Source organism: Manacus candei, unplaced genomic scaffold (genome assembly GCF_025592945.1).
Source record: "Manacus candei isolate 608988 ecotype Guabito, Panama unplaced genomic scaffold, ASM2559294v1 h1tg000163l, whole genome shotgun sequence".
NCBI classification, from domain to species: Eukaryota; Metazoa; Chordata; class Aves; order Passeriformes; family Pipridae; genus Manacus; species Manacus candei.
Window position 1 is genome coordinate 311,811 of NW_026138211.1, and position 12,678 is coordinate 324,488.

Consider the following 12,678-nt stretch of genomic DNA (forward strand, 5'->3'; position numbering starts at 1 on the left):
TTCAGGCAGGCAAATTGCCCCCCAGGAGGGACTCTGTGCCTGCTCTCCCGTGGCTCCAAGGGATCTCTGGCCCTTCACGCCGGCACCGAGATTTTCTCGGGAAGGGCCTCAGATCTCCGGACCAGTCTGGGACACAGGCAAGATCCCCCTGCATTTTGGGACCAAATTGGCCCCCTGGAGGGACAGTGCTGTTGGTGCCCCCCGGGTTGGGGCACCCCGAGGACTCCAGCGCGCACCGAAAGGATTATTCGGGGAGATCCTCGGGGTGCCCGGCCCTGGGGAGCTCAAAGCAAGGTCCCTGCCATGGATTCAGGCATTGCTGAGAGTATCCCAGGGGTCCCTGTCCTTGCTAGACAGGGAGCTCTCTAATGGGCTGTAATTGGGTTCTAAAAGTGGTGCTCCAAGTGCCAAAGAAGTGTGGGATTGGGATTAAGAAATGAGCAGTGAGGGTGCAATTGGCTGTTTTCTCTGGAATGTGACTGTGAGAGCTGCAGGAGTGCCAGGTGTGTGTTCCAGTCCCCAGCATTTGGTTTGCACATGTCCTGGTCAGACACAAGTACAATTTCCTCAGTCCTGAACACAGCAGAATGAGAATTATGGACTGGCAGTGTTAAGGTGATTGGTGTGACAGGGGTCAAACTGGGAAAACATTGGGGAATTCCTCAGTTTGTGTTTTTGCCAAACTCACCCAAACCTCTGCTAGGAAGTGATGGGCTGGAAAAGTTGAGGCAGAAATGGAATTGAAAACTGGGGCTCTTGACACTGTAATTGCTGAAACTAAATGTGTCCAAGCAGCAGCTCTTGTTGTGCAGGGAATAACTCCTGTCAGCAGCAAGGCCCTGACTGAAGTGGCAGCTGCAGTTGTTCCTGTGGTGTGGGCCAGTGGAGCTGCAGGAGAGTGGGAGAGGGCAGAACCTGTAGGTATTACCCCTGATGTGGGATCTCTATGGGTAAGGCCAACCCAGTATCCTTTAAAATCAGAATGCCAGACTGGATTGGTTGCAGGAACAGCTAAATTGGCTCCTCCTGGTTTGCTTGTAGGACGTGAATGCAAGAACCTGCCAAGAAAACCAGTGGACAAGATGATTGATTAGTGCAGGACCTGAGAGAAGCACCTTGAATGACAACCTGGAGGAGTTTCCAGTATTGGATTTAAAAGATGGCCTTTGCATCTCCTTGAGCAAGGAAAGCCAAGAAAGCTTTGCTTTTGCAGGAGAAAATGGGGCAAGCAGGCAGGAAGAAGAGAAGCCCCGTGACTCCTCCCTGAGCCCCAGACAGCCCATGAACTGCCTTGCTGGGAATGGTGGGACAGGCTGGACTCTGCATTGCTCCCTCGGGATGTGTGGTAAGACTGTTATGGCGACTTTTTGAATAGATGGTGCAAGGGCAGCCTTTAAGCAGCTGAAGCATTCCCTGAGGAGAGCTCTGGGTCTGCCAGATGTGTCAGAACTGTTGGAAGCATCTTTGGTGGGGAGGGCAAACAAAGGCCAAGGTGTGCAGTGACCCCCCTGAGAAGGGACTTTCAGTTAATGGCATCCCTGATGGTGAACTTTGTGGGCTGTTCCCCCTGTAGGGCAGGTGATAGTCCCAGCTCCAGTTATGGGAAAAATGGTTAAAAGGGAGCCCCAAAAGCTGGAAGTCCTCCTGGAGGCTCCTGGCAAAGAGAGTTTGCTGCGTTCCCCCTGACAGAAGGACAGTGATAGCTTTTGAGTGCTGGTAGATCCTTTTAATAGATAGCCTTGAGTGTGTCCTTGTTGCACCAGTAGGACTTATCAAAGTCCCCATATTCCAGGAGATAGACACATTGAAGTTTAAAATATTCTTCCTAATCCTTTGTTGGCTTGAGGCTCTCCCCTCAGGAACTGCAGGAACTCCTGGTGCCGCCTGGGCCGATGGATTGGACGCCCCAGCCCCTCCGTTCCTGCCCAGCCACTGGGGCCGTGTCCAGTGGTGGCACTGCCAGCCCTGCAGGTGAAGTGGGAAGGGCCTTTGCAGGTCTTGTGGGTCACATTTATAGCGGGTAAAGTTGCAGTAAAAGGACCTGGGGTCTGTTATTCTTGAGTTCAGAAAGCTCCTTTTGATTGGTGAGCAGGACAAAGTGGATCCTTAAGAGTTCCCATCCGTGTTTGTGTCTCAGCCTGTGTTAGGATTCAGGGCTGTAGCTGTTGTTGTCACTGAGGAGTCAAACTGTGCTTTAAATAATGAGACCCTGGCCTGATGGCCCAGTGTCAAGGCAAAAGGTGGAATGCTCTCTGAGTGTTGAGATGTAACAAGGGCTAATCCTTTTTGCAGTGGGATGGAGCCTGGAAAGTGCACAGAGCTGAGCCCAGGGATTGAAAGGGACCAAGCAAGGGAGGTGAAGAAAGAAGGAAGAAGGGAAGTGAGGCAGCAGGCAAGCAGCACCAAGTTGCTGTGTAAGCAGGTGAGTTGTGTTGAGGTTCCTCAGGCAGGCACTGAGGACTTGGAGGGCTCCAGACAGAGCAGACCTGGGAAGGCCCTCGGTGAAGCCCCTTGGAAACCTTCTAAGGGTAGTTGTGTATGGTGATAAGTGTTGGGAAATGTCCTGAATGTGGAACAGGAATGCAGGGAAGGAAAATGAGCCCTCCTGTAATGCTGACCCCTCCCATCAGCTGCAGTGGAGACCCCTCCGTGTGCCCTTTGGGAGCGGATTGCCAGGACCCCCGTGGGGCTGGGATCATGGCAGGGTGTTGTAAGCAAGGAATGCCTGGCTTCTAAAAGTCACCAGCTGAGTCTTAGAGGCTCCTTTGAAGAGCTGTTTTCAGGCAGGCAAATTGCCCCCCAGGAGGGACTCTGTGCCTGCTCTCCCGTGGCTCCAAGGGATCTCTGGCCCTTCACGCCGGCACCGAGATTTTCTCGGGAAGGGCCTCAGATCTCCGGACCAGTCTGGGACACAGGCAAGATCCCCCTGCAGTTTAGGACCAAATTGGCCCCCTGGAGGGACAGTGCTGTTGGTGCCCCCCGGGTTGGGGCACCCCGAGGACTCCAGCGCGCACCGAAAGGATTATTCGGGGAGATCCTCGGGGTGCCCGGCCCTGGGGAGCTCAAAGCAAGGTCCCTGCCATGGATTCAGGCATTGCTGAGAGTATCCCAGGGGTCCCTGTCCCTGCTAGACAGGGAGCTCTCTAATGGGCTGTAATTGGGTTCTAAAAGTGGTGCTCCAAGTGCCAAAGAAGTGTGGGATTGGGATTAAGAAATGAGCAGTGAGGGTCCAATTGGCTGTTTTCTCTGGAATGTGACTGTAAGAGCTGCAGGAGTGCCAGGTGTGTGTTCCAGTCCCCAGCATTTGGTTTGCACATGTCCTGCTCAGACACAGGTCCAACTTGCTCAGTCCTTAACCCAAGAGAGGGAGAATGAAGGACTGGCAGTGTTAAGGTGATTGGTGTGACAGGGGTCAAACTGGGAAAACATTGGGGAATTCCTCAGTTGGTCTGTTTGCCAAACTAACCCAAACCTGTGCTAGGAAGAGATGGACTGGGGTCTCTGATCTCCTGGGCAGTTGTTTTGCATGACCCTGGGAGCCTCTGGGATTAGACTGGCCTGGGCAGACAGGGAGCAGTTTGTCCTGTGGAGCTGGGCTGGGTTTGTTGAGGATGCCTTGGGAGGCAGGGCTGGAGAGGCTCCTCTGTTGGCTGTAGTGGTGGAAGGTTGTAGCAGCAGGGCTGGAGCCTTCGCCCTCCTGCTCCCCCCGTGAGCCCCGACGGGCCCGTGCCCTTGGCAATGGAGGGCCCCCCATTGCTGAGTCAGCGGTTCCGGGGGCCAGGAGGGATGGGATCAGGATGCCGAGCTCCGCCCAGGGCCAGGGCTGCCAGTGTTCAACCATGGAGGGAACTGAAAGCACAGGGAGATGGAGGCCAAGCTGCAGCACAGGGATGGGTGAGAAAAGACCCTGGTCCTCAGGTGGAGCTTTGAATTCCCTGGAAAAATGGATCCTGTCAGATGGATCAGGCCCTTGTGGGTGCTGGAGCAGAGGCCTCTCTCATTTTTGGTCACCCTGAAAGGTTGCAAGGACAGCAAGTTCTGACTGCAGGATGAGGTGGCAAACAAAGTGAAGTGGTCCAGAGAAAAGCTGAGGCTAAAATTGGTCCTGTGCCAGAGCAGCCTCGTGCAGTGCTTGTTGCTGTCCCTGAGTGTCCCATTGCAGTGGATATTTCCAAGGGTGCCTTGTGCTGGGGAGCACTGGGGCAGTTCCCTTTCCCTGGGCAGGGCAGGCAGGGCACGTTTCCCCCCTCGAGGGTGGCTCCACAGTCCCCCCCTGTGCCCTGGGAGCGTGGCAGAACACCTGGACCCACTGTCCTTGTCAGAGAGGGCACAAGGGATGGTTGGATGGGGGAGGGAATGGCTCAGGGAGTACAAGCACCATTACAATGAGTAGGGCAGCACCTGGAAAGGAAGAAGGGGAGTTAATCCAGACAAAATCCAAGCACCTGCCCAAGCTGTGATATTTTTAGGAACTCAGTGGTGCTGTGGTCCCCAGGAAGTATTGCCCAGGACTAGGCAGGAGACTTCAGGCTCTGTCACCCCCAGAGCAAGTGTCCAGGGGCAGGCAGTGGGGAGGCAGCTCTGTTGTTGAGGATGGGGTTATTTTCTCTGCTTTATTTTGTCTCCAGAGATGTTCTTCCCATTAATCCAAACTGACTCCATCTCCTAACTCTCTGAAGAGGTTTTCTGCTTTTTGTGGGAGGGTAAGGTTTGGGTTCTAACTATAGAAGAGCCAACAAAATAAAGGCTTCGTGGCAAACAAATGGTGTCTCCCAAACTCTTTGTACTTCAAATAGATGCCTTTATTCTTAGTTTTTTCTTATTGGTATTCTCAAGGTACTTAATACCCTGTCTACAGTTATTTATTTTGGCTTCTCTTTTTTATTTGTTACAGAGTTGATGTGACTGACTTCTTTTTGAAATGCAGCAGTGCTCTCAAGGATATTTCCCCCCCACTCCTGGGCTTGTGCAGGGCTGTTGAGTCCATGTGTGCCACTGTTCTTGTCCCAGGGGGACCGAGTGACATTTGGAACCAAACCTGGGGACTTGAACTCTAGGAATGTTTCTGTGTCTTTGAATTTTAAATTGCACATGAAGCAGAAATATGTTTGTGTTTTCCAGGTTATATTGTCATGAAAATAGAAATGCATCATTGGATCTTACTCCTCTGAGGGCAAACCACCAGACTGATCATTTCTTAGTCCATCAGACCCAGTGCCAGGAACTCAGAGGGGTGTTTGTGTGCAAATGTGCTGAGTGGTGGTGGCCCCCGTGAGACTGTGACCAGCTGGAAATGTGTGTGTGTGTGTGTGCAGAGCTGGGCTGGATCCCTTGGGATTTGGCTCCCAGATCCCCCCCAGCCTTCAGGAAAACCAGAGGCCACCGAACCCTGAGGGAAGGGAGTCCCATTTGCAGAAGGGTTTGTAGATTGGGGAAAAGCTCTCCAGAACAAAGCCTGTGTTCCAAACCCCTTCAGGCCAAAGTCAAGGAGCACAAACCCTGGAGTCATCAAGTTATGAAGTTTGGTTCAAACCATTTCCTAATAAGTCAGTTTTAATGAAGTGTTAAAAGGAGAACTTAAATAAGAGTAATTTCTGATGGAGAATAATGGGAAGAAGTGGTTTAAGTTAACTAAACATGTTTTATATCAGTCCATGGTTATTTAATTGAGCATTGTTTGGAATTTTTCTTTTTGCATTGTTCCTGGTGTGCTTTTCTCTATCTAAGGGATGTTTGGAGGCCTTTTTGATTGCTTGAAGGTTTTTAATGTCAGTGCTGGATTGGGGTGGACAGTCATTGTAACATGATTTAGAATTCGATGCATTTTATTCTGTGTGCCCTGTTTGATGTCTCGTGTTCAGCGAGTGACTGGTCAGAGTTTGGCCCAAGCCTTTGTTTTTCAGGTGAAAAACCCGAAGGGGGAATTGTAGTTGCAGCTTTGCCCTTGAGCTGCAGCTGGAGCCTGGCCAAAGAACAAGGCAAAGCTCCCTGGGGAAGGAAGGGGGAGCCAGAGAAGAAAAGCAGCTGCAGCCAGAAAGGTGGGTTTGGGCGGGAGAAGAGCTGCTGTGACCCAGCAAGGGGCTCTGGAGGGCTCTGGGGTCCCTATAATGGCTCTGGGGTCCCTGTAGGGGCTCTGGGGTTCCTATAATGGCTCTGGGGTCTCTGTAGGGGCTCTGGGGTCCCTCTCGTGGCTCTGGGGTCCCTATAATGGCTCTGGGGTCCCTCTCCTGGCTCGGGGTCCCTCTCCCGGCTCGGGGTCCCTCTCCCTGCCGGCACAGGAGCTGCTGCCGCCCCAGCAAGAGGCAGAGGAGTCGCTGCCCAGAAGCAAGAACTCACTGAGAGCTGAACTGGGGCCGTGTGGGCAGGGCCAGAGGGGAGCAAAGGAAGGGATTTGTTGCTAAGAAAAGAAATAAAGTTTGGGTCATTTGTTGGGGAGATTTGTGTCAGTTTCTGATCATTTTTGGGGGTTATTATTTGTGAGTTTCTGGTCATTTTTGGGGGAGATTTGGGTCAGTTTCTGGTCATTTTTTGGGGAGATTTGGGTGACGGATCATTTTTTAGGGGAGATTTGGGTCAGTTTTGGGTCATTTATTGGGGTTTTTTTTGCTAAGTTTCTGGTCATTCTTTGGGGAGATTTGGGTGAGTTCTGGGTCATTTTGGGGGGTGATTTGGGTCAGTTTCTGGTAATTTTATGGGGTGATTTGGCTGACTTGTGGGTGATTTTTGGGGGAGATTTGGGTGAGTTCTGGGTCATTTTATGGGGTGATTTGGCTGACTTTCTGGTCGCTTTTTGGGGTGATTTGGGTGAGTTTTGGGTCTATTTTTGCGGTAATTTTGGGTCAATTTCTGGTCATTTTTTGGGGTGATTGGGCTGACTTTTGGGTCATTTTTTGGGGAGATTTGGGTGAGTCTTGGTATCAGTGTTTTGGGGTTTTGGGGTCAGTTTCTGGTCATATTTGGGGCTGATTTTGTATCATTTTGGGTCAGTTTTGGGGGGGGTTTTTTGCATTTTTAGGTCAGGTTTGGGGCCAATTTGGAGTTAGTTTTTGAGGTGATTTGGGCCAGTTTTGTGTCAGTTCTGGATCAATTTTAGGGGTGAATTGGATCAATTTTTGTGTCATTTTTTGGGGAGATTTGAATCAGTTTCTGGTCATTTTTTAGGGAGATTTGGGTGAGCTCTGGGTCATTTTTGGTGAGATGTAAATCAGTTTCTGGTAGTTTTCTGGGGAGACTTGGGTGAGTTCTGGGTCTCTCCTGATTGTAATTTTTTCAGGCTCCTCTCCTGATTTTTATTGTATTAGTCCCCTGTCCTGATTTTACTGTTTTCAGGCTCCTCTCCTGATTTTAATTTTTTCAGGCTCCTCTCCTGATTTTAATTTTTTTAAGGCTCCTCTCCTGATTTTTAATTGTATTAGTCCCCTGTCCTGATTTTAATTTTTTCAGGCTCCTCTCCTGGTTTTAATTTTTTCAGGCTCCTCTCCTGATTTTAAGATTTTTAGACTCCTCTCCAGATTTTTAGATTTTTAGTCGCCTCTCCTGGTTTTAGTTTTTTTAGGCTCCTCTCCTGATTTTAAGGTTTTTAGTCTCCTCTCCTGATTTTTATTTTCTTAGGCTCTTCTCCTGATTTTAAAATTTTTAGGCTCCTCTCCGGATTTTAATTTTTTCAGGTTCCTCTCCTGATTTTAAATTTTTTCAGGTTCCTCTCCTGATTTTAATTTTTTCAGGCTCCTCTCCTGATTTTAAGATTTTTAGACTCCTCTCCTGATTTTTAGAATTTTAGTCTCCTCTCCTGGTTTTAGTTTTTTTAGGCTCCTCTCCTGATTTTAAGGTTTTTAGTCTCCTCTCCTGATTTTTATTTTCTTAGGCTCTTCTCCTGATTTTAAAATTTTTAGGCTCCTCTCCGGATTTTAATTTTTTCAGGTTCCTCTCCTGATTTTAATTTTTTCAGGTTCCTTCTCCTGATTTTAATTTTTTTAGGCTCCTCTCCTGATTTTTAGATTTTTAGGCTCCTCTCCTGATTTTAATTTTTTTAGGCTCCTCTCCTGATTTTAATTTTTTTAGGCTCCTCTCCAGATTTTAATTTTTTTAGACTCCTTTCTTGATTTTTAGGTTTTTAGGCTCCTCTCCTGATTTTAGTTTTTAGGCTCCTCTCCTGATTTTAGTTTTTAGGCTCCTCTCCTGATTTTAGTTTTTAGGCTCCTCTCCTGATTTTCATTTTTTTAGACTCCTCTCCGGATTTTAATTTTTTTAGGCTCCTCTTCTGATTTTAATTTTTTTATGCTCCTCTCCTGATATTAACTTTTTTAGGCTCCTCTCCTGATTTTCATTTTTTTGACTGATCTCCTGATTTTTATTCTCTTAGGCTCCTGTCCTGATTTTTTGATTTTTAGGATCCTCTCCTAATTTTAGTCTTTTTAGGCTCCTCTCCTGATTTTTAGATTTTTAGTCTCCTGTCCTGATTTTAATTTTTTTAGGCACCTCTCCTGGTTTTAGTTTTTTTAGGCGCCTTTCCTGATATTAATTTTTTTAGGCTCCTCTCCTGATTTTTGGATTTTTAGGCTCCTCTCCTGATTTTTATTCTCTTAGGCTCCTCCCCTGATTTTATTTTTTTAAGCTCCTCTCCTGATTTTCATTTTTTTAGGCTCCTCTCCTGATATTAATTTTTTTAGGCTCCTCTCCTGATTCTAGTTTTTGTAGGCTTCTGTCCTGATTTTAATTTTTGTAGGCTCCTGTCCTGATTTTAATTTTTTTAGGCTCTTCTCCTGATTTAAATTTTTTTAGACTCCTCTCCTGATTTTAATTTTTTTAGTCTCCTCTCCTGATTTTAATTTTTTTAGGCTCCTCTCCTGATTTTTAGATTTTTAGGCTCCTCTCCTGATTTTAATTTTTTTAGGCTCCTCTCCTGATTTTAATTTTTTTAGGCTCCTTTCTTGATTTTTAGGTTTTTAGGCTCCTCTCCTGATTTTAGTTTTTAGGCTCCTCTCCTGATTTTAGTTTTTAGGCTCCTCTCCTGATTTTCATTTTTTTAGACTCCTCTCCGGATTTTAATTTTTTTAGGCTCCTCTTCTGATTTTAATTTTTTTAGGCTCCTTTCCTGATATTAACTTTTTTAGGCTCCTCTCCTGATTTTCATTTTTTTGACTGATCTCCTGATTTTTATTCTCTTAGGCTCCTGTCCTGATTTTTTGATTTTTAGGATCCTCTCCTAATTTTAGTCTTTTTAGGCTCCTCTCCTGATTTTTAGATTTTTAGTCTCCTGTCCTGATTTTAATTTTTTTAGGCACCTCTCCTGGTTTTAGTTTTTTTAGGCTCCTGTCCTGTTTTTAATTTTTTTAGGCTCCTCTCTTGATTTTTGGATTTTTAGGCTCCTCTCCTGATTTTTATTCTCTTAGGCTCCTCCCCTGATTTTATTTTTTTAAGCTCCTCTCCTGATTTTCATTTTTTTAGGCTCCTCTCCTGATTCTAGTTTTTGTAGGCTCCTGTCCTGATTTTAATTTTTATAGGCTCCTGTCCTGATTTTAATTTTTTTAGGCTCCTCTCCTGATTTTATTTTTTTAGGCTCCTCTCCTGATTTTATTTTATTAGGCCCCTCTCCTGATTTTATTTTATTAGGTCCCTCTCCTGATTTTTAGATTTTTAGGCTCCTCTCCTGATTTTTAGATTTTTATGCTCTTCTCCTGATTTTAAGATTTTTAGGCTCCTCTCCTGGTTTTAATTTTTTTAGACTCCTCTCCTGATTTTAATTTGTTTGGTATCCTCTCCTGATTTTAATTTTTTTAGACTGCTCTCTTGATTTTTATTCTCTTAGGCTCTTCTCCTGATTTAAAATTTTTTTGTGCTCCTCTCCTGATTTTAATTTTTTTAGGCTCCTCTCCTGATTTTTGTTTTTTTTAGGCTCCTCTCCTGATTTAAGATTTTTATGCTCTTCTCCTGATTTTAAAATTTTTAGGCTCTTCTCCTGGTTTTAATTTTTTTAGACTCCTCTCTTGATTTTAATTTGTTTAGTGTCCTCTCCTGATTTTAATTAGTTTAGTGTCCTCTCCTGATTTTAATTTGTTTAGTGTCCTCTCCTGATTTTAATTTGTTTAGTGTCCTCTCCTGATTTTAATTTTTTTAGGCTGCTCTCTTGATTTTTATTCTCTTAGGCTCTTCTCCTGATTTTAAGATTTTTAGGCTCTTCTCCTGATTTAAAATTTTTTTGGGCTCCTGTCCTGCTTTTTATTTTTTTAGGCTCCTCTGCTGGTTTTAATTTTTTTTGGCTCCTCTCCTGATTTTAATTTTTTTAGACTCCTCTCCTGATTTTAATTTTTTTGGGCTCGTCCTCTGATTTTAATTTTTTTAGGCTCCTGTCCTGATTTTTGTTTTTTTTAGGCTCCTCTCCTGATTTTTAGGTTTTTAGGCTCGTCTCCTGATTTCAAGATTTTTATACTCCTCTCCTGATTTTAATTTTTTTAGGCTCCCTTCCTGATTTTTAAATTTTTAGTTTCCTCTCCTGATTTTTATTCTTTTAGACTATTCTCCTGATTTTAACATTTTTATACTCCTCTCCTGATTTTTGTTTTTTTTAGGCTCCTCTTCTGATTTTTAGATTTTTAGTCTCCTCTCCTAATTTTTATTCTCTTAGGCTCCTCTCCTGATTTTAATTTTTTTAGGCTCCTCTCCTGATTTTAGTTTTTTTGGGCTCCTCGTCTGATTTTGATTATTTTAGGCTCCTCTCCTGATTTTAATTTTTTTAGGCTGCTCTCTTGATTTTTATTCTTTTAGGCTCTTCTCCTGATTTTAATATTTTTAGGCTCCTTTCCTGATTTAAAATTTTTTTTGGCTCCTGTCCTTATTTTTATTTTTTTTAGGCTCCTCTTCTGGTTTTAATTTTTTTTGGCTCCTCTCCTGATTTCACTTTTTTTAGGCTCCTCTCCTGATTTTTGTTTTTTTAGGCTCCTCTCCTGATTTTTGTTTTTTTAGGCTCCTCTCCTGATTTTTATTCTCTTAGGCTCCTCTCCTGATTTTAATTTTTTTAGGCTGCTCTCCTTATTTTTATTCTCTTAGGCTCTTGTCCTGATTTTAAGATTTTTAGGCTCATTTCCTGATTTAAAATTTTTTTGGCTCGTCTCCTGATTTTAATTGTTTTAAACTCCTCTCCTGATTTTTAGGATTTTAGGCTCGTCTCCTGATTTTAAGATTTTTAGGCTCCTCTCCTGATTTTCAGATTTTTAGGCTCCTCTCCTGATTTTAATTTGTTTAGTGTCCTCTCCTGATTTTATTTTATTAAGCCCCTCTCCTGATTTTTAGATTTTTAGGCTCCTCTCCTGATTTTAATTTTTTTAGGCTCCTCTACTGATTTTTGTTTTTTTAGGCTCTTCTCCTGATTTTAGTTTTTTTAGGTTCCTCTCCTGATATTAATTTTTTTAGGCTCCTCTGCTGATTTTTAGATTTTTAGTCTCCTCTCCTGATTTTTATTCTCTTAGGCTCCTCTGCTGGTTTTAATTTTTTTAGGCTCCTCTGCTGGTTTTAATTTTTTTTAGGCTCCTCTCCTGATATTAAATTTTTTAGGCTCCTCTCATGATTCTCGTTTTTGTAGGCTCCTGTCCTGATTTTAATTTTTTTAGGCTCTTCTCCTGATTTTAATTTTTTTAGGCTCCCCTCTTGATTTTAACTTTTTTAGGCTGCTCTCCTTATTTTTATTCTCTTAGGCTCTTCTCCATATTTTAAGATTTTTAGGCTCATTTCCTGATTTAAAATTTTTTTGGCTCCTCTCCTGATTTTAATTTTTTTAGGCTCCTCTCCTGATTTTTAGGATTTTAGGCTCGTCTCCTGATTTTCAGACTTTTAGGCTCCTCTCCTGATTTTAATTTTTTTAGGCTCCTCTCCTGAATTTATTTTATTAGGCCCCTCTCCTGATTTTATTTTTTTAGGCTCCTCTGCTGGTTTTAATTTTTTTTGGCTCCTCTCCTGATTTTTAGATTTTTAGGCTCCTCTCCTGATTTCAATTTTTTTAGGCTCCTCTCCTGATTTTTGTTTTTTTAGGCTCCTCTCCTGATATTAAATTTTTTAGGCTCCTCTCCTGATTTTTGTTTTTGTAGGCTCCTGTCCTGATTTTAATTTTTGTAGGCTGCTCTCCTTATTTTTATTCTCTTAGGCTCTTCTCCTGATTTTAAGATTTTTAGGCTCCTCTCCTGATTTTAAGATTTTTAGGCTCCTCTCCTGATTTTCAGATTTTTAGGCTCCTCTCCTGATTTTAATTTTTTTAGGCTCCTCTCCTGATTTTATTTTATTAGGCCCCTCTCCTGATTTTATTTTTTTAGTCCCCTCTCCTGATTTTTAGATTTTTAGGCTCCTCTCCTGATTTTAATTTTTTTAGGCTCCTCTCCTGATTTTAATTTTTTTGGGCTCCTCTCCTGGTTTTAATTTTTTAAGGCTCGTCTCCTGATTTTAATTTTTTTAGGCTCCTCTCCTGATTTTAATTTTTTTAGGCTCCTCTCCTGATTTTTAGATATTTGTCTTCTCTCCTGATTTTAATTTTTTTAGGCTCCTCTCCTGATTTTTAGATATTTGTCTTCTCTCCTGATTTTAATTTTTTTAGGCTCCTCTCCTGATTTTAATTTTTTTAGGCTCCTTTCCTGATTTTTAAATTTTTAGTCTCCTCTCCAGATTTTTATTCTCTTAGACTATTCTCCTTAT